Raw genomic sequence first — 20,111 nt, 5'->3', positions numbered from 1 at the left:
TTCTTCTATCCCGAACTCTTTTCCCGTCCAGTGCATCCTTCAGTATGCAGTTTCTTCTCAACCAGTGACCCAATCAATTCCTTCTCCTCTTCCTGATCAGTTCCAGCATCATTCTTTTTTCACCCACTCTTTCCAAAACAGCTTCGTTTCTTATTCTGTCTGTCCATTTCACACGCTCCATCCTTCTCCATATCCACATTTCAAATGCTTCTAGTCGCTTCTCTTCACTTCGTCGTAATATCCATGTTTCTCCCCCCGTACAATACTACACTCCACACAAAGCACTTCACTAGACTCTTTCTCAGTTCTTTCTCCAGAGGTCCGCAGAAGTTGCTATTACGCACTATTTTAAACAAATTACTATTTTCTGAAATTCATGAACAGTCATAATAATTATTCATATGACATTCATTTTCATGTTGGGGAGGCTTCAAATTAAGCCCTGCAAAGCACCCCTGTTGGCGCCGTCCCTCGCTGACAAACGTAGTTCTGCATCATAAACACATCGGTTGAATTCACTAGTGAGTCACTGCTATTGCTTTCTCTCGCATTGTAATTTTATGACATTTTGATTCAAAACGTTTCCTATAAAAAAGTTTACAACAATGATCTGGTTTCCTTTTTTTGTGTGTGTGCCTGGCCTTTCTTTCCGAGAAGTTTATGTAAGTAGATTAAAAAAAACAAGGAGGAAAAACATATTTTTCCTTTGGCGACTGAATTCTTTAGATAATTATTGAATTGAACAACTTTATCTCTGTAAATGCTCGATCAATCGTAATGGTATAAATATTATGGTACAGACTCAAGTGATCACGCTGAGAATAGTTTAGATAAAATGTCTGACGACTTTTAAGATTATCTGGATTAGTGTCACTTTTAATGAAATTAACAAATTAACAAGGATAATTAACATTTTTCTTTCGATATACTTATAATACATTGACATTGTGCGTCATATAAGCGATTTGTTCCAGAGGTGGTCTGGGTGGCATTCGTGTGTCCAATGCTGACAGGCGGATGTACAATCCAATCCTGCTTCAGCCTTCACAGAATCAGATCCCTTCCGCAGATGAGAACCTGATAAATCACAGGGGCCGGAGCTCCAAACCTTTCATATATCAACAACGAAAACCTATACTACCCTCAAGACTTTACCACAATCTATTTTACACTACTGCAAATGATAGGTGAAATGAGGGAGAGATGCATTGTGTTGGTGAATGAAAGATGAATAAAACGCCGTTTGATAAAACACCAGAGAGCTAGCGCTGAGCCAGATTTATTTCAAATACAGAATAAAGAAATATAATTACAAAACAAACAAAGAGAAATACAAATAAAATAATACAAGCAATATAAAAAGAAGATACAGTAGTATTAACAAAATTTGAGACCTAATGAGCAGCGCTCGTGCTCGGTCGCAGTTCAGATATAATATTAAAATAAAAAATAATAATATAAATAAATAAGTAAAATAAAATAGGAACTAAAATATAATTACAGCGGCAATGGAATTATATAATATAATATTAACACTATAGAAGAATAATATCGCACGTAAAAAGTAGGACTAATATATATTTCAAAATTATAGAATACAAATATAATATAGGTTGATTAATTCATACACATAGGCTATAAATTTATTTAATTAAATTGAAGATATTAACACGTTTCTAATTTTCTTGTTATATGTTAGTGGGTTACATGTTAGAAGTTCTGGGTGTAATTTAGTTAAAGCATTGTACAACCGAGGGCCAAAATTTATGCTATGCTTTAGACCAGCAGATGTGAGACATTTAGGTTCTACTAATGTTGAAATAATATTTCGTCTTGTGTCATAATTGTGTGTCTGTAATACAAACTTATTACGATTTTTATGATAAAATTTTAACAGCGTATACTTATAAATTTGTTCAATATTAAATACATTAAATTCAGAATAAGTTAATTTAGTTGGATAATCGAAACGTTTCTTCAAACAAATTTATTACATTTGCACAAAATATTAAATAAATAAGTTTATCTTCTGTCCACGGAACTGAGTAGTTGTCCGTTGTCTTGTGATTGTTCTGTGTTGCCTCAGCGATGGCCCTGCGTCATGCCGATCCCATGACCAGGGAGTCCCGAGTTTGTTGAAATGTCTAGTGTTTTATCAAATTTATCTCCCTCCTATACTCCCTGTGATGTATAAGTCGAATAAAAGGAGAGGGAAAGCAAAATAAGAAAGAAAGAATGAAAGAAAGAAGAAATACAATAAAGGAGGCTGTTGTTAAACGTAGAATTTCATGGCATATAATTTTTTATAAAACAATTTCCTATATATAATGCATTCATAATCAGAATTTTATTTAAAATACACTAATATATGCAATTATCTATCAATTATTTTTGTTCTGGAAACCTTGGAGTTCTAAAAAAGAATTTCCAAGCATGCATTAAGGACTTAAACAACTACAAAATGTGTAATCAAAGTGTGAAGTTTTGAGAACATACTCTACACTGTGGTTACAAATTTGGACGATTTCGGAAGTCTATATTTTCACCAATATTGAACATAAATACATGATCTTATCACCATTTGAAAGAGGAAAGTTTGAAGTTTTATACTGACCTTAGATGCACTCGATGTGATCTGCATGTGTAATACGGCAGACGTCCAGGCGGTGATCAATTCTAGCCAAACTCTCTCAAGCATGTCTTGTGTGACGTTCCTGATTTGTGTTAATGTGTCTTCTCAATTCGGCCAACGTCTCTGGAAGTGGAGGTATGTAAACATTGTCCTTGATAAAACCCCACAGAAATAAATCACACTGTGAAATCCGGTGACCGGGGTGGCCATGTGCAGAAGGTGCTGTCTGCATCTAATCACGACCATTCCATCGACCTGATAGGTGTTGATTTAGGTATCTCCGTACCTCCGTATGCCAGTGTGGAGGGGCTCCGTCTTGTTGGAAAATGAACTCCTGTTCCTCCTCGTCCGTGAGTTGTGGCATTAGCCAATTTTCCTAAATCAATACCTACAAAGTCGATGTATTGGTCGTGCAATGGACGCAGACAGTACCTTCCTCTACATGGGCACCCCGTTCACAGGATTTCAGTGTATGATGTCTTTCTGTGGGGTTTCGTCTAGGACAATGTTTACATACCTCCACTTCCAGAGACGTTTGCCCAATTGAGAAGGAGCATTAATACAGCAATCAGGAACGTCACACAAGACATGCTTGAGAAGGTTTGGCAAGAATGGAATCACCGCCTAAACGTCTGCCGTATTACACGTGGGCTGACATCGAGTGTCTCTAAGGTCAGTATAAAATTTCAAACTTCCCTTTTTCAAATGGTGGTGAGATCATGTAGGCTTAGGTCTATTTATGTTCAATAATGGTGAAAATATAGCCTTGTGAAATCGTCCAATAATTTTAACCACTGTATATTTTATATTAATTTTCATAACTATGTTAAGAAAATCTAGAAGCCTATTGCAGTCTTTTCAACCGCGGCACACAATGATCCGCCGCGAGAAAATGGAAATAATTCAGGTTATCGTAGCAAAAATTGGAAAAGTAGAAGTGAAAAGAATAGGAAAAAAACAAGTCCACAAGAGTCAACTTCCTGCGAATGCGATGCAGTCAACATTCAGTAAACACAATGTACGTGAGACAGAGAAGGGAATGACTGACGCGCAGTCAGGGATGCCAGGTCAGTAAAATTGAAATATCGTACCAAGCTTGAATTGAATTGAACTTAAGTGAGGGGGGGGGGCACTACGATTCATCACTGAAACCTTATTAGATCTATTGCGCTTGCCCTCAAGCTAGGCGCATTTCCAACCCACACCGGCTGACCACACTAAGGTTCGCTGCGTACTCAGATTTCGAGGAGAAACCCCACTGGACCCTAGGCCAGCCCTGTCCATGCGTCGTCGCCAGCCAGCGCTTGGGAAATGCTGTGCAATGATGACGGAAAGAAGAATGTTGAAGGAATGATGTGGATGCCTAACATGGGAAAACGGAAGAACCCAGAGAAAACCCCTTACTGCGACCTTGTCCGCCACAAGTATTACCGTGGACCAATCTTAAAAAAAATATCGCATTTTACATGTCTTTATGAAGAAAATCCTCCTTAGTTTGGAACCACTGGTTTAGATTATATGAATGTGCCGCGGGATTTTAAATTACAACTTTAGTGTGCCATATGTTGAAAAAGAATGAAAAACGCTGGCCTAATGTTTTCTATAAATGATGTACAGTTAGGTCCGAAATTCTTGTCCCCCCCCTTGTTTGTATGTTACGTGAATCCATTTTGAACATGTCATAGCAGATGTGTGACAATGGTTGATACTTTACGTTCCAGCTTGTTTAGTGATCCAGAACATCAGTATGGGCACCATCATTGTAGCAGCACAAAATGATGCGGCGCCATGTCCTGTGTGAAATTTTCCGTAGCAAAGGCGGTGTGATTTCCCTTTGGGGAATAATTAAGCAGCATGTCTCGAAACATCGATACCAGACAATTGAAGATTTGAAGCAAGCAGTTAGGGAGGCATTCAGGGAAATCACAACGCCTTTGCTGCGGAAAATTTCATACAGGACATGGCACCGCATCATTTTGTGCCGCGACAATGATGGTCCCACACTGATGTTCTGTATCACTAAACAAGCTGGAACGTAAAGTATCAACCATTGTCACATATTTGCTATGACATGTTCAAAATGGATGCACATCAACATACAAATAAGGAGGGGGGGGTGACAAGACTTTCGGATCTTACTGTAGATTAGACTGGTGATGGATTTTGGTACTCAGCAGAACAATTCTTTCTTATTGACAATTCGTATTAATTTCTCAATATAGGGTTAGAATACAAGTGAGCGAAGTGGATCAATGGTAAAACACTGGATGTGCATTTCGGAGATCCCGGGTTCTAATCTCTGGGTGGACGAATCTGATCGTGAAACTTTAATGATTTCTTCGATCATAAAATACTGTAAAACTTATTTCAAAGGCAAATGCCGAATTAGTTCCTTTTTTCTTCTACTCTGAATATTGTAGAAGATCAACCATCACTAGGTCGTGTGATGATATGAGTTTTAAATATTGTCGCAATTCCAAAGCACTAAAAAGTTGGGAAACTATGGGAATAAAATTTTTCAATGCTTTCCCTGTTAATGTTAAATGTGTCGCTCTTCCCCATTTTAAGCAAATTCTCTTAAAGTGGTTAACTGATAGGGCTTTTTACACTTTGACGAGTTCTTTAATGTGGAGGTGAATGATCATGTATTTCTTCTTCTTATTCTACTGCATGCTTTAGACTAATTAGCCCGTTGCGTCTCCAAATTGGTCTATCCATCTCTTATGAGGGCTTCCTATATTTCTTCTCTCTCTTGGTTTATACCCCAAAGCTTTTCTTGGGTATCTTTCTTCTGGCGTACGTTGTACGTGTTCTAGCCATTTATTTCTAAAATTCGCAATTCTTTAATTTATATTATATAAATTTAGCTCCTTTCTTATCATCATGTATTTTAATTTTTAATTTGTAATGTTTTCTTTTAACGAAGCCTATTGTAATTTTAATTATAAATGGTCAATAAATAGTATTATTATTATTATTATTATTATTATTATATTATCAGTATTATATTGTCATCATTATTATCATTATCATTATTATGATCATAATTATTATCATTATTATCATTATTATTATTATTATTATTATTGTCATGTAAATTTATGCCAATTCTTTGTGTAAAATTGTATCGATTTTATAATTCAAATATGTGGATTTTCTTAACTTTTTCATTAAAAAAACGTAACTGGCAACCATACTCTCATTTCGCTATTGTTTATTCTTCTAATTATTCAGCTATTCTGGGTAAAATTTTACTTTAAAAGTACAATGTAACTTAAATATGATTCTGTATCTCCTTGCCAACTATCTTGTTTCGTGACCAAGAACATATGCGCAACTCAAAACAGCGAATGAAGATCCATGACAGACTGTATTCATAAGGAGCTTAGCGCGTATTTTAGACTATTGCTCATAACTGCCAAGGAAGTGACGTCGAATTGTATGGAAGTGTTTGCATTGCGTTTCCGGAGATAGTGATATTAGAATGTCGCGACCATAAATTGGTCACATTTAGGTGACCACATTTCCTTCTTCGCACTATCATCTGGAACTAACGTTCTCACACTACTCACTAATCAAACTTACTTTGTTAACGTAAGGTACACAGCCCAACGGACGCAAAAGGGTGGTGTAGAATAGGCTTGAGTCATGTTGATCGTAATCGTATAATCATACGTAATACCGAGACAATCTTTTTTTTTTCAGATTATAATCTCGAAATTAACCTGATTCTCTTCTACCCTCTCCATATATTTACCATCCGCTAAACATTCAAACTACTGTATGATATACATACAAAAAAGGAGTCAAGAGAAAACAAAAGCACGGAAAATTTCGTAAAAGTAAAAGCTGGCAAATGCCACAGGCGCGAAAAGTCCAACTGGGTTGGGGCACTCTAGCGACTAGGCGGAAAAATCGAGGTCCTGTACGTCTATTTAAGGCGTATTTTATTGTATTATATTTAAATTCTATGGTATTCGTACATCGCTTCTCAGTCAGAATATGAAACATGCAAAAAAAAAAAATCCTAACAGTACTACAAAGTCTTAATTATAATCACAGTTTATTGATCTGTATACAAGTTAGGCTCTAGAGAGCATGGAAGAACACAGAAAATCGAATTGAAAAAACTACATTAGTCTAGGGCAGATCATAATCACAATAAATTAAAAGTGGGAAGCAGGAACCAATGTAGGAAAGTTGTCGTTTTTTAATAGAACTGTAACAGACTCAATCAAGCTACCTGGAGTGGCTTTTGAGGGCTCTCTTCTAACAATTTAAAGATTAAGAAATAACTTAGACTGTTATAATAAGAAAACTGGTAGTTATAAATTATTTATTATTAACTAAATGTTATGTAAGTGTGTGTAATGAATTATAATATTATTGCGTTAGAGCAGCAGTGACCAAAACTCGAACTGCACTGATTATACGCGAGAGACAGTCTATGAAGTAAGGAGACAAGGGAGAGGTACATGACATTAAAAACTACAATCAGTGGTTGTTCGTGCACTAACATTGATTTCATCAATCCCGCGAATAAAAATCGCATATATACAATTTTCTTGCTTTTTTTTTTTTTTTTAATATTCCTCGTGAACACAATCAGAAATTTTCTGAATTCTTTTCTGGATATTTAGGTCTAGTCGAGAAATGCGGAGTTTTTCAAAATTAATTAACAACTTTCATTGGACAAATTATTTCAGCCACCTTGATCATTACGGTACGCTTTAAAAAAACTCTCTTTCGTTGGAAGGTTTAAGAGAACGAGCTATTTCGTTCGCCACTAGATTAGTTGGCTTCTTTACATTTTATCTATCTCATCTTTCTCTTCATGACAATGGTTTAAGACTGATTTCAGTTCTTGGAATGTAAGCGATCGTTTCATTACTACACTAGCACGTAATATTCAAACAGTTGCTCTATATTATTATTATTATTATTATGATTATTATTATTATTATTATTATTATTATTATTGCTGCTACTGATAATGCTATCAGTATTATTATTATTATTATTGCTGCTACTGATAATGATATCAGTATTATTATTATTATTATTATTATTATTATTATTATTAAATCAATACATAGTAAATAACTGATAATGGTTATCAAAAGATTAAAAAAAAAATTAAAATTGAGATATAGCGTAGTAATTATTTTATCGTTCAAGGGAAGATGTAGGCCTATATATTCAGACACGTATATAAGAATTGTGGTAACACTTGACGATAAATAACAATAATAATAATAATAATAATAATAATAATAATAATAATAATAATAATAATAATAATACCTGTTATGCCTGTGTATTCTGCTCTACAATGTCGCTTCTATATACTACTACTAATTGAACCGTTGAGTAAAGCAACATATTACATTTTCTCCGACAGAACAGCGAATAAATTCCTCTTCCCATTCTGTACGAAACCTTCTGTTTCTTCTAGAGACAGAGGGTTTGTAGAGCGAAATGGTACCGTCACTGCTTACCTTCAGTACGTGAGCGAGACAGAGAGCAACGTACTAGTATGAATGTCTTTGATTACACAATGTAATCACGATATCCAGTTTGGTCACCGCTGCGTGAAGTTTCATATGTTCTGTTACATTCCTCTATGTCTTGTTTTGTTCTTTCTGTACTGCCGATTCGTTTGTGTTTATTGGAAGTGTTTAGTGGTGCGAAAGATTTTGTAAATAAATAAGCGCAGTATAAGTGTTCGAAGTGTATACAAGTGTTTCGTAAATGTTAAAATTGGGTACTATGTGTGTATTAGCGTTGCAAGTGTCTCGTAAGTGTTCAGTATATTTTTAAGCTTAGTTTTAAGTGTGATTTGTGTTTTTTTTTTTTTTTGTATTTGTGTTGAGAGTTGCGTTCATGTTGTGATTTTGTAATTTTGTTGTAGTATTTATGTTATTGTTTTGTAATTGTGCTTGTTTTGTATTGCCGTGTTATTTTGTGTTTTGTTTTGTACTTGTATTTTGTTGTGATCTTTGTTTTTTTTTTATAAATTGTGTTTGTTCCCTTCTGTATTGCATTACTCGACCAAGTCCAGTGGAGTCCTGCAGCCTGAAGCCGTGGCGCTACTGCTCCCGCGTTCGTAATACCGCATCGCGATAGTTCACATTACATCCGTGGCTCCACTCGCCTTGGTCGAGTAATAGTAACATTACCACCGGATATCTGCCCATTCGTAATACAGTAAATTCATTCATATCCTGTAACTGACCACGGACGACAAACAAACCTGAAGGATCTTTGGTCTTTGTAGTTTGAGTAGGCACTGAGATGATTGAACTTTGTGACTACTGGTTAAACAGCTTTGCGGTACGTTAAAATTCTAAGTGTAATTTACGGTGGATGGAAATGTATTCTCCAGCATTACGTCATTTCGCCGTTCAAAACACAAGGGGCAGGTTTTCTTCGAAGTATCTCGTTTCATCTGTCATAATTCCACCATATTCACTTCTACAAATGGATCATACTTTCGCAAACAGACAAAATAAAAGTATCTACAAACTCGTGATAGACAGCATGTGATTTGTAAGGCGTGAAGTATGACTACATTATTACTTTTTGTACGTTTTAATAACTTCTTTTAGACCACAAATTTTTATTATTTACATATTTTCATAGAATAGAGTAGTGGCTCCAAATTAATTAAGAACTGCTGACCCTCTGTTTTTTTAACAACTTCAAATTATTGTAACTCTGAAAATACTGAGAATAGGACCAATGTTTACATGACCTTTTTCGCTCAAAATGTCTTCGGGAATATGCTCCGTAAATGGCGGTAACTCTCGTGAATCACCCTGTATATTGTAAAGCTTCATTGTAAATAGAATCGCTTGAAAGACGAGGAAAAGATAGAAGAATTACTTTTAAGGAACCCGGAGGTTCATTGCCGCCCTCACATAAGCCCATCATCGGTCCCTACCCTGTGCAAGATTAACCCAGTCTCTATCATCATACCCCATCTCTCTTAAATCCTCCCATCTACGTCTCGGCCTCCCCAAAGGTCTTTTTCCCCTCCAGCCTCCCAACTAACACTCTATATGCATTTCTGGATTCGTCCACACGTGCTAAATGTCCTGCCCATCTCAAACGTCTGGATTTAATGTTCCTAATTATGTCAGGTGTAGAAGCGCAGTTCTGCGTTGTGTAACTTTCTCCATTCTCCTGTAACTTCATCCCTCTTAGCTCCAAATATTTTCCTAAGAACCTTATTCTCAAACATCCTTAATCTCTGAGTCCAAGTTTCACATCCATACAGAACCGGTAATATAACTGTTTTATAAATTCTAACACTAGATAACAGAATAATAACAGGCATTTCTCATATTTATTCTGCGTTTAATTTCCTCCCGCATGTCATTTATATTTGTTACTGTTGCTACAAGATATTTGAATTTTTCTACCTCTTCGAAGGATAAATCTCCAATTTTTACATTTCCATTTCTTACAATACTCTGGTCACGAGACACAATCATATACTTTGTCTTTTTGGGGATTTACTTCCAAACCTATCGCTTTACTTGCTTCAAGTAAAATTAATTTTAATAATGGTAAATAATATTTTGTTTCTCTCTCGAAGTCGACAGAAAGTGGCAGTTTATGTCGCGTTTCAAAATACATCGTCAGTCTTTCTCTCTCCACTATTAGATGAATCAACAGAGTGCAACAGGTCGGGGAAAGTGTTGCAATCTTGTGGAGGATTCCTGGTATAGATAGATATGTAGGCAGACACTTTCATTCATAACATGAACGTTCAAGAACACGGCGTCTGCTGAGCTACATTCCAGCACCAACTGCGTCGGAAGTTCGCGTTTTATCATGAACATGCCGGGTGCAGAAGCAAAGCAGCGTTGTGGAATATTCCGCGTCATTGTGCAATATAACGTGTTGATTGTTGTTGGTCACCATTTGCAACTTTGTGACTCAGATTTTATACATCATATCAACAAAACACAAAACAAACAAATCCGGGGCGAGACAGACCATAGAGGCCAAGGCCTTCACGTGCAAATGCCTCAGCAGAGATGAATGATCATATAACCAGTACGATGTTACGTATGGTTAGCACGATCTTTTCAGCAGTTAAAGAAACAGGATGGTGCCTCAAGATAAGCGTTCACTACATCGTATTGCACTCATCGGACGAATCGCAAGGATCGGAAAAACACAATCTTTGCTCTGTTATGTAACCGTGTTCACTACATCGTATCGCACGCATTGGCTATCGGTAAATTCGTCCACGTTTCTCGGATGAGCAACTTTTCCGATGCGTGCGATCATGGCCTTCTTTAATAAATCAATTTTAATTGCTCAACTGCTACTATTATGTTGTGCCATGTTCAATGTCGCACCAAAATGGCAGACGAAAACTTATTTCGTTTGTAGAAAACGGCGAAGAATTATATAATTTGAGGCATTCCCATTACAGTAATCAAGTCGTTTCTCACATATATATTATGTATATCTCTTTCGTTTCTTCCTCTTCAATTAATAAACATGAAACAAATACAAATTCTTATTCGCTAACACTCATGATTAATAGACCTAACCTCAAAATTCCTCTGTTTTCAGCAATGCCAATATCGTACGTCATTATGTTTTAAACAGCTGATGGAGAATCCGATGAGACGATGAAGTAGAGCCGTTACAGTGAACGCACTGCACTTTAAATATCCGTTGCGTGCGATTCGTACGAGGAGGGCGATGCGATGATGTAGTGAACGCTTATCTTTAGATCATGCAACTATGGCGCGTAACACTTTTCTTTAGGTTTACCGTAGAATAATATTACAAAGGAACAAAATAAGTCCGCCACGGCGGCTCTGAGGTAACGTACGCGCTGCCCTCCAAGCAGTCCGTAGTTCGATTCCCGGTGTAGTCAATAGAAGAAATTTAACTTCCATCTACAGGACTGGATGGTTGTACTGTGATGTCTCTGCGGTGGCTTGTGCCAATCCCACATCCAGAGAGACCTGCAATGTGTAGATGTCTACTGTTTTTTTAGTAGGTCATTTTATGACGCTTTATCAACATCTTAGGTTATTTCGCGTCTGAATGAGATGAAGGTGATAATGCCGGTGAAATGAGTCCGAGGTCCAGCACCGAGAGTTACCCAGCATATTTACTCATATTGGGTTGAGGGAAAACCCCGGAAAAAAAACCTCAACCAGGTAACTTGCCCCGACCGGGTTTCGCGACCAGACGCGCTAACCGTTACTCCACAGGTGTGGACTGTCTACTGCTGATTCAGAGACAATACTCTCCCATCTCTACATCGCAGTGGTATGCAAGTCGATACTACAAGGGAGCAAAGTTGCCAGACAAAGGAAGTGAAACCGTCGTACCAACTTATAAAAACTTAACCACAAAATTGCCGTACATTTCTCATTTTACTGATTTTATAGATTGCGCGTACAAACATACTTCCCATAGCACCCACAAAAATGAATTCCAATTTTAATTCAAATTAAAAATATTACGGCCTACTATATCCTCTGATTGAGGTTCTGACTGATATGTATCTCTATTATCAGGCAATACATCTCACTTGACGATATGTGTCAGAGGAAGAACAATTCAGGGGTTGGCTGTAAGAAGGGCGTAATAATTCGAAATACGGCATTTATCCGTAAAATGGCTACATGCGTTCTTTGGTGGCGTTTCTATCAACTACCACAATATTATGTCTCTACTCCCAATAGATTGCAATAGAGAGATATTATTGAATTGCGTCCGTCTTCCATCTCACTACTGTGGTTCGAGGACCGGCGAAGGTAACTGCAAGGGTGTTCGCGTTGTCTGACGAATGTTCTGATCTATCCTATCTATCGCCTAATGGAAGCGAATATAACCTTTCTGATGTTGAAAGTATCAGTGAAAATTAATTACATACGGAAAGGTAGAAAACGGAAACGGTTTAACAAACTATGAAAAAATAATCTAGCAAGCGACGACGAAATTACAGCAAAGTTTACACAAGTAGGTCAGGAAAAATGGTGAAAGAAATACAGTTATTACTATTTATTTTTGTCAATGGAGAGTGGTTATAAGATACTAATAGTATAGGGCTATAGGCGTATGCAGTGCTATAAAATGTTAGATCCAGGCTAGCAGTCAGTCATTTAGGAACGATCATATTTCTGACAGGTTAGCAGCAAAACATTTAAGCCAGTTGCTGCCAGAAGAAATATAAGATGTCTACAGAAGAACAAGCCATTTTCCATTGAGGATTTTGAGAAACTGGAATCAAAAACCAACCGAATACATTTCTTATGGGATATTTGGAGGGGAGGACCATTAAACAACTGTAAAACTACAGCACCGAGAATGTTCTTGGGTATACAGTATCATGATTGAGAAGAATTTTTATGCAAGTCCTTTATTCTGTCATTGCTTAAAATATGTAAGAAACGAGTGATAACTGTTCAAAATATAATGCAACTAGGTGATACTGTAATGACAGATATGAGAGGCAAACACTCCAATAGGCCTCACAAGATTCTAGATGTTGTTTATGTTAGGTTATTAGATCACTTAAAGTGGTACAGTATTTGTAAGCCTATATTCTAGGTACTTTCAGTTAAAATGATAACGTGAAATAAATGGGATTAATTATTTTTAATGTTGTGATAACAATTTAGTAAACAAACATATTATAGGTCTATATTTTTTTGTAGAACATACATTGTAATTATCTTCATTATTGTAGTATAGACCTATATCTAGCCTTTCCTATATAAATATAGAAACGTTAACAGTACTGCAGTATTTTCAACCCTCTTCCATGGAAGAAGGGCGTAATTAAAAAAATTGAATGCTTCGTTCTCGTACAATATTTAAACATTAACCATGGAACTCATTGTAATAACAAGAGAACGTATTACCCTGCAATATATATATATATATATATATATATATATATATATATATATATATATATATGAATAGTGTCATATTCCAGCAAGAGTTGCACGGTACAGATAGTTTTTGTTGATTATCTCAAAACTATATTTTCTGAGTTACGCCCTTCTTCCAGCTAACCTCTCAAGTGTATGTATGAATCTGAAGGCTGATTAGTGTAACATGTAGCTAATTAATATTTGAGGAGAAAAATTCGCTCTGGCGCCGGGGATCGAACCCGGATCCTTGGTTCTACGTACCAAGCGCTCTGACCACTGAGCTACGCCGAATTCAATCCACAGTACCGGACCGAATTCTCCTCCTTCAATGTTTCCCTTTGTGGCCTGACCTAACTTGGAGTCAGGCCACAAAGGGAAACATTGAAGGAGGAGAATTCGGTCCGGTACTGTGGATTGAATTCGGCGTAGCTCAGTGGTCAGAGCGCTTGGTACGTAGAACCAAGGACCCGGGTTCGATCCCCGGCGCCGGAGCGAATTTTTCTCCTCAAATATTAATTGTCAATATTACAGATATTATTCTGTAGGACAAATTAATAAATTTATAATAATGTAGCTAATTGTCGATGCATGCAATGAAGAGGAAAAGGAACTGGCCATCCTAACCCATTATCTCCTGGCCTAGTTGCCTCATAAGTGGTGCTTTTTAGTATCACTTGTGTGGGTCAGACTTGTCTTTGGACAGTTGACTAAACAACAACAATAACAGGGCCTACTAATTGGCCTATGGTTCATAACCACAATGACATTCAGCATTCAAACAAATCACCATCCATATCTTCATCATCAACACTGTCATCGCCATAAACGTGCACGATGACGCTTGGTCAGAAACATTATTGTTAAAGTCAGCAGAAAATTGATCATTGGCCGACGCGGCGGGACGGCAGGTATTTAATATCAATCAATGCGGAGCTGATTATTATATCAAATTAATCCTACTGCAGTACTATTTCATTGATAAAAAGACTTCCATTGTGAACATATAAGGAAGTTAGCAGATATATGAAATGAACTCGTATTATTTTGACATAACCGCGCAGTACGTGAAACCTACAGCTCAAGATGGAGGCCCGTTACCACTTGAAGAGATATCGCTAGCGAGGGCCTTAAACGCATGTTACATATTAGCCAACGACATACTGAATAAAAAAACTTGTCTCAAAAGGACGAATTAACTTAATCTTATTTTAATTATAGACCAGCATAATAAGTTTCAAAATAATTCTGTCCCTTCAGTAAAATGTGTACTATGTTTCCTTTTCCTTGTTTATGTTTTATAAATTAATTTGTTAGTCGTGAACATTGTAATTGGGCTTTGCCTGTTATGTTCAACAACAAATTAATAAATAAAAAAATTTAAAAAAAATAGTCGTAAAAATTGTGTACGACCAGTTACGCAATAAGAGATCAAGCGCCAAAAACCTGTTTCGAGATATTGGCCATTGAAATAAACCTGTTTTTTATAAAACATTTTATGCAAGAAGTATTATAACATTCATACTATTACAAAAAATTGCACAGATAATACCAAAAAAGGGTAACCGATTTTTGATAAGAGACCAGTAGTTGAATTAATGTTTCAAAGCAAAATAAATAAATGAATTTTATGCAATAAACTAATTTTTGCTTATAAATAGCAGCAAAATTCAGATATCGCATTCTTGATTTTTTCCGAGTTAAATTAGCCTGCCATCAACAGATTTGTACAAATATCTATTTTTTTTTAAATTGTCGGTTCCATAAATTAAATTATTTTTATCAACTTTGATACTACATTAACATCATTTGCTACCAATAACACTAATAATAAGGTGAAGCTTCGATATCTTCCCACACTACACACGAAAGAGAAAATGTAGTCTACTTAAATCATTGAAACCTTTACAAATTCCTAGGTCTTACGTTACTTAAGTATCCCTCAACTAAACGACTAACTTTGTCACATACCTCGGCCTCATATTAGTTAGCTATCCCCTCATTTAGCCCATCTAACCCAAAACGAGACGTACTTCAGTCAGTCCAGTGAGTGGTGTGAGGAGATATCGAAAACTGACATAATAATAATAATAATAATAATAATAATAATAATAATAATAATAATAATATCAATGCATCACCATTCTCAATAACCTTTTTTCTTCACTATGAAATTATGATATAAATTGTCTAAATTATTATTACTTACTTACTGGCTTTTAAGGAACCCGGAGGTTCATTGCCGCCCTCACATAAGCCCACCACTGGTCCCTAACTGAGCAAGATTAATCCAGTCTCTATCATCATATCCCACCTACCTCAAATACATTTTAATATTATCTTCCCATCTACGTCTCGGCCTCCCCAAAGGTCTTTTTCCCTCCGGCCTCCCAACTAACACTCTATATGCATTTCTGGATTCGCCCATACGTGCTACATGCCCTGCCCATCTAAAATGTCTGGATTTAATGTTCCTAATTATGTCAGGTGAAGAATACAATGCGTGCAGTTCTGTGTTGTGTTACTTTCTCCATTCTCCTGTAACTTCATCTCTCTCAGCCCCCAAATATTTTCCTAAGCACCTTATTCTCAAACAGCCTTAACCTCTGTTCCTCTCTCAAAGTGAGAGTCCAAGTTTCACAACCACATAGAACAACCGGTAATATAACTGTTTTATAAATTCTAACTTTCAGATTTTTTGACAACAGACTGGATGATAAAAGCTTCTCAACCGAATACTAACAGGCATTTCGCATATTTAATCTGTGTTTAATTTCCTCCTGAGTATCATTTATATTTGTTACTGTTGCTCCCAGGTATTTGAATTTTTCCACGTCTTCAAAGGATAAATTTCCAATTTTTATATTTCCACTAATTAAATTATTATTATTTTTATTAAATTTATTACCTTATGTATATCTTACGAATCCCATCCTTGGTTTCAAATGTTAGCCCACAAATTATGCATGTTATCATCATTTTACTCCTCTTAAGTATCTGAACTTGGTATTAGAATTACGAAATTTTAGTTTAGATAGAACGTAGATATTTTTGTGAATTATATATACAGTAACTTGTGTAATATCCATGTTATTTTACCAAAACGGAACTGTTCCCGAACACGAGCTATTCTCTTTCGTGGTACGAGTATTTCTATGTAACGTTTTATGTTAACTTTTTATTAATAAATAAATAAATAAATAAATTTGATCTAGAATGCAAAAAAGATAAAAAAGGAAAACTTAACGCATAGTGAGAAGCGCTCATTTAACCATATAGGACAAACAAATCTACTCTAACTTCATTGCTGTTGTAATCTGTGGGCTAGTAAGAAAATGGCAATAACTATAACAAATGATAATGCAGGAGATGACAAAAAGTCAAGTCAGAAAATGAATCCGTGTACTTACTTCAATTTGCTTCACCCCGCCTCCGATAACCACAGCAGTAATCGAACCGGATCTCTTCCTCGGCAGAGTCCACACTTCCGTCTGCCTTCACAAACTGGCTCACGGTTTTTGTCAGATGGACACATTTGTCACCGAGGTGCCAAGTTACAGCCTCTCCTTCTGCTTCCCCTTTCCGCCCCCACAGACTTGGCTCTCCTCTGCGTATTATTCAGTGGGCCCCCACTGCCATGACTCAATGGACATTTATATACAGAGAAAATAAAACCCCAATTGGGTTTGCCTTTGGTTTACTTCAGCTGGCTTTGGTTATTTGTTTATATTCCAGTCGAGGTCAAAAGACTGCAGACGGAGCGAGCCAGCATTTGTCACTCGGCAGCCTGACTTGGAGTATGAACTCGACTCTCTTTCCTGCGATAGGTCATGTCAAGTCATATCTCATCTCGCCTTTATGATTCACTAAAAACGAGAAATATAATAAATTATTTTCCTTTCTGTTTTGGTCATGAATTATTAGGCTTCAGTGGTATATCATTATATCAACTCATAAATGCCGATAATTCATTCAGTGTTCTGCCCAAGGGGAGGTCTTTCACTATAAGCCCATCATTTTCCAATATTTCCTATTTATCTCTTCATATGATCTATACAGGGTCGAAGGTAAGGTAGTACATTTATTGTAGAATGTGATTCATTAAAATATAACGAACAAAAAAGTATAATATCATTTTGCTCGTTTTTGCGAGATTTTTGAAGAAATAATACTTTTATGCCGACATTTCGATCGCGAATTTTACAAATACTGTTTAAAATACGCTGTACGTCCAACTGCACACTAATGCAATGTAAACATCACAACAGCTGATAAGTTGCGAGTACTACGCAAACCGTCTGCCGTCTCGACAGCGATGCCAGATTTTGAGACCTTCTGTATGTGACTCGACAATCAATGTTTCCAATGTTTCTTCAATCGATTAATTCGAAATCTGTGAATTTTCTAATTAAAATACTGCTGCAACGTGAACATAACAAACGTTTTTTACGTTGTTATACAAAAAAATTATACCGTATTTTAAACAGTATTCGTAAAATTCGAGATCGAAATGTTGGCATAAAAGTATTATTTCTTCAAAAACCTCGCAAAAACGAGCAAAATGATATTAGACTTTTTTGTTCGTTATATTTTAAAGAATCACATCCTACAATTAATGTACTACCTTATCTTCCACCCTGCATATCTTAATGTCTATCATCCGATTTTTTCTTCTGCCCGGAAACTCTTCTCCCGTTCACCATTCCTTCCAGTGCATCCTTCATTAGGCACTTTCTTCTCAGCCAGTGAACCAACCAATTCTTTTGCTCTTCCTGATCAGTTTCAGCATCATTCTTTCTTCATCTACTCTTTCCAACACAGCTTCATTTCTTATTCTGTCTGTTCACTTCACACGTTCCATTCTTCTCCATTATCCACAGTTCAAATGCTTCTATTCGTTTCTCTTCACTTCGTCGTAATGTCCATATTTCTGCCCGATACAATGCTACACTCCACACAAAGCACTTCACTAGTCTCTTCCTTAGTTATTTTTCTAGGGGTCCGTAAAAGATGCTCCTTTTTTCTACTAAAAGCTTCCTTTGCCATTGCTATTTTCCTTTTGACTTCCTGCAGCAGCTCATGTTACTATTTATAGTACACCCCAACTGTCCACTTGCTCTACTGCCTCATTTAGAATTCGCAAGTTTACCTTCTTTACTTTTCCTTCTATGACCATGGTTTAATCTCCATTATTATTATTATTATTATTATTATTATTATTATTATTATTATTATTATTATTATTAAGAAATATAGGCTACGTATACAAATGCATTTTTATATCTGATCTGCATGTTTTAATGACAGTAATTACATGTTTCATATCTAATTAAGATGATTAGGATCAAAGTTCTGCACATTTAAAGGACAAAACTAAAATTATTTTAATAATTTATCATAATATACTACTCTCTTAAATTGACTGAGCGTATTGGAAATTAAATCAAAGGCTTTCCAAAAATACGCTTTGAAATGTTTAGTATGAAACAATATTTATCTCAAAAAGGAGGCAGAAACCAGCAAAATTGTATTTAACTTTTTTGTTTGAAATATCTCAAAGAATAACCCCCTGAAATTAATGACATTACTTAGGGTTCAGTCTGTATATCTGTATAATTTACAGGGTGTTAAAAAGTATCCAATATTTTAGGAGGTGATAGTATGCATGAAAACAAGAAAAAATGTCTAATAAACATGGGTCCTACAACACATACTTTCTGAGGTCTGAACACTTGTTCATAGAAAGTGCTCAATGTGACATCCAATGGCAATGCATTTCTCTGCCCTACAATACAGCAGACTACCAGATAATCATACCGTAGTTGACACGTCTGGCATGGAATACTGATACGTTGCAAGGAATACTGAAAACAAAAGTCTGGTTGCGGATATGAGCGGGGTTCAGCAGAGATGGTGTTGTGAATTTTCGTAATCAGCATGTGTGGGCTGATGAAAATCCCCAAGCAGTTGAAGAAACAAGACATCAGCACCGATTCTCAATCAACTTATGAACAGGCGTTCTTGGCGATAGATTAATAGGGCCATCATATGTGCTACCACAGAGATTAACTGGGGCTCGTTATCAGGACTTTCTTATTAACGTATTGCCTACCTTGCTGGAGTATGTGCCATGTCAGCAAAGACTACAGATGTGGTTCATGCATGATGGCATATCAGCACATTTTATCCTTAATGAGCGTGAACATTGACGCTGACAATTCAGGACTGATGGATTGGTTTGGGGAGGTGCCACTCCTTGGCCTACTCGTTCCTCAAACCTAAATACCCTAGACCAGTCATGTAAATTGATGCCCATAGGAGCAAGCGCGCGCTTTAGAGCTCAGGAGAGCATGAGCGCTTTACAGCGGAAAGGAAGGAGACAGACGAAAGAGGTATTAGTATATGCAGCTTGGTCGAGCTATATTCAGGGATGGCCAGCGCTGATTCAATAGATAAAGGCAAGAGAACTTATTAAAACTATACCCATGTTAATTTTTAGATTTGTCTGAGAAGTGTAAGTGCATTATAAGAACGTAAGTTTTAATTTTAATGCTCATTTTTCA

The 20,111-nt window shown here is 36.3% G+C and overlaps 1 protein-coding gene across 4 annotated transcripts in view; it reads right to left on the bottom strand.

Moving 5' to 3' along the window:
• LOC138713342 (BTB/POZ domain-containing protein 2-like) overlaps positions 1 to 20,111 on the bottom strand; it is a 332,232-nt gene that overhangs the window by 63,570 nt on the left and 248,551 nt on the right. Inside the window, exon 1 of one of the 4 annotated variants that reach the window (XM_069845368.1) lies at positions 16,959 to 17,054. The exons of the other annotated variants lie outside the window; for them this stretch is intronic. The gene's annotated coding sequence lies outside the window, so the exon portion shown is untranslated. Of the gene's footprint in view, positions 1 to 16,958; positions 17,055 to 20,111 lie in introns of those variants that run through there. 4 annotated transcript variants of the gene reach the window in all.

Source organism: Periplaneta americana, chromosome 14 (assembly GCF_040183065.1).
Source record: "Periplaneta americana isolate PAMFEO1 chromosome 14, P.americana_PAMFEO1_priV1, whole genome shotgun sequence".
NCBI lineage: Eukaryota > Metazoa > Arthropoda > Insecta > Blattodea > Blattidae > Periplaneta > Periplaneta americana.
The sequence above is the reverse complement of the archived record's forward strand: the minus strand, read 5'-3'. Positions and strand labels throughout refer to the sequence as shown.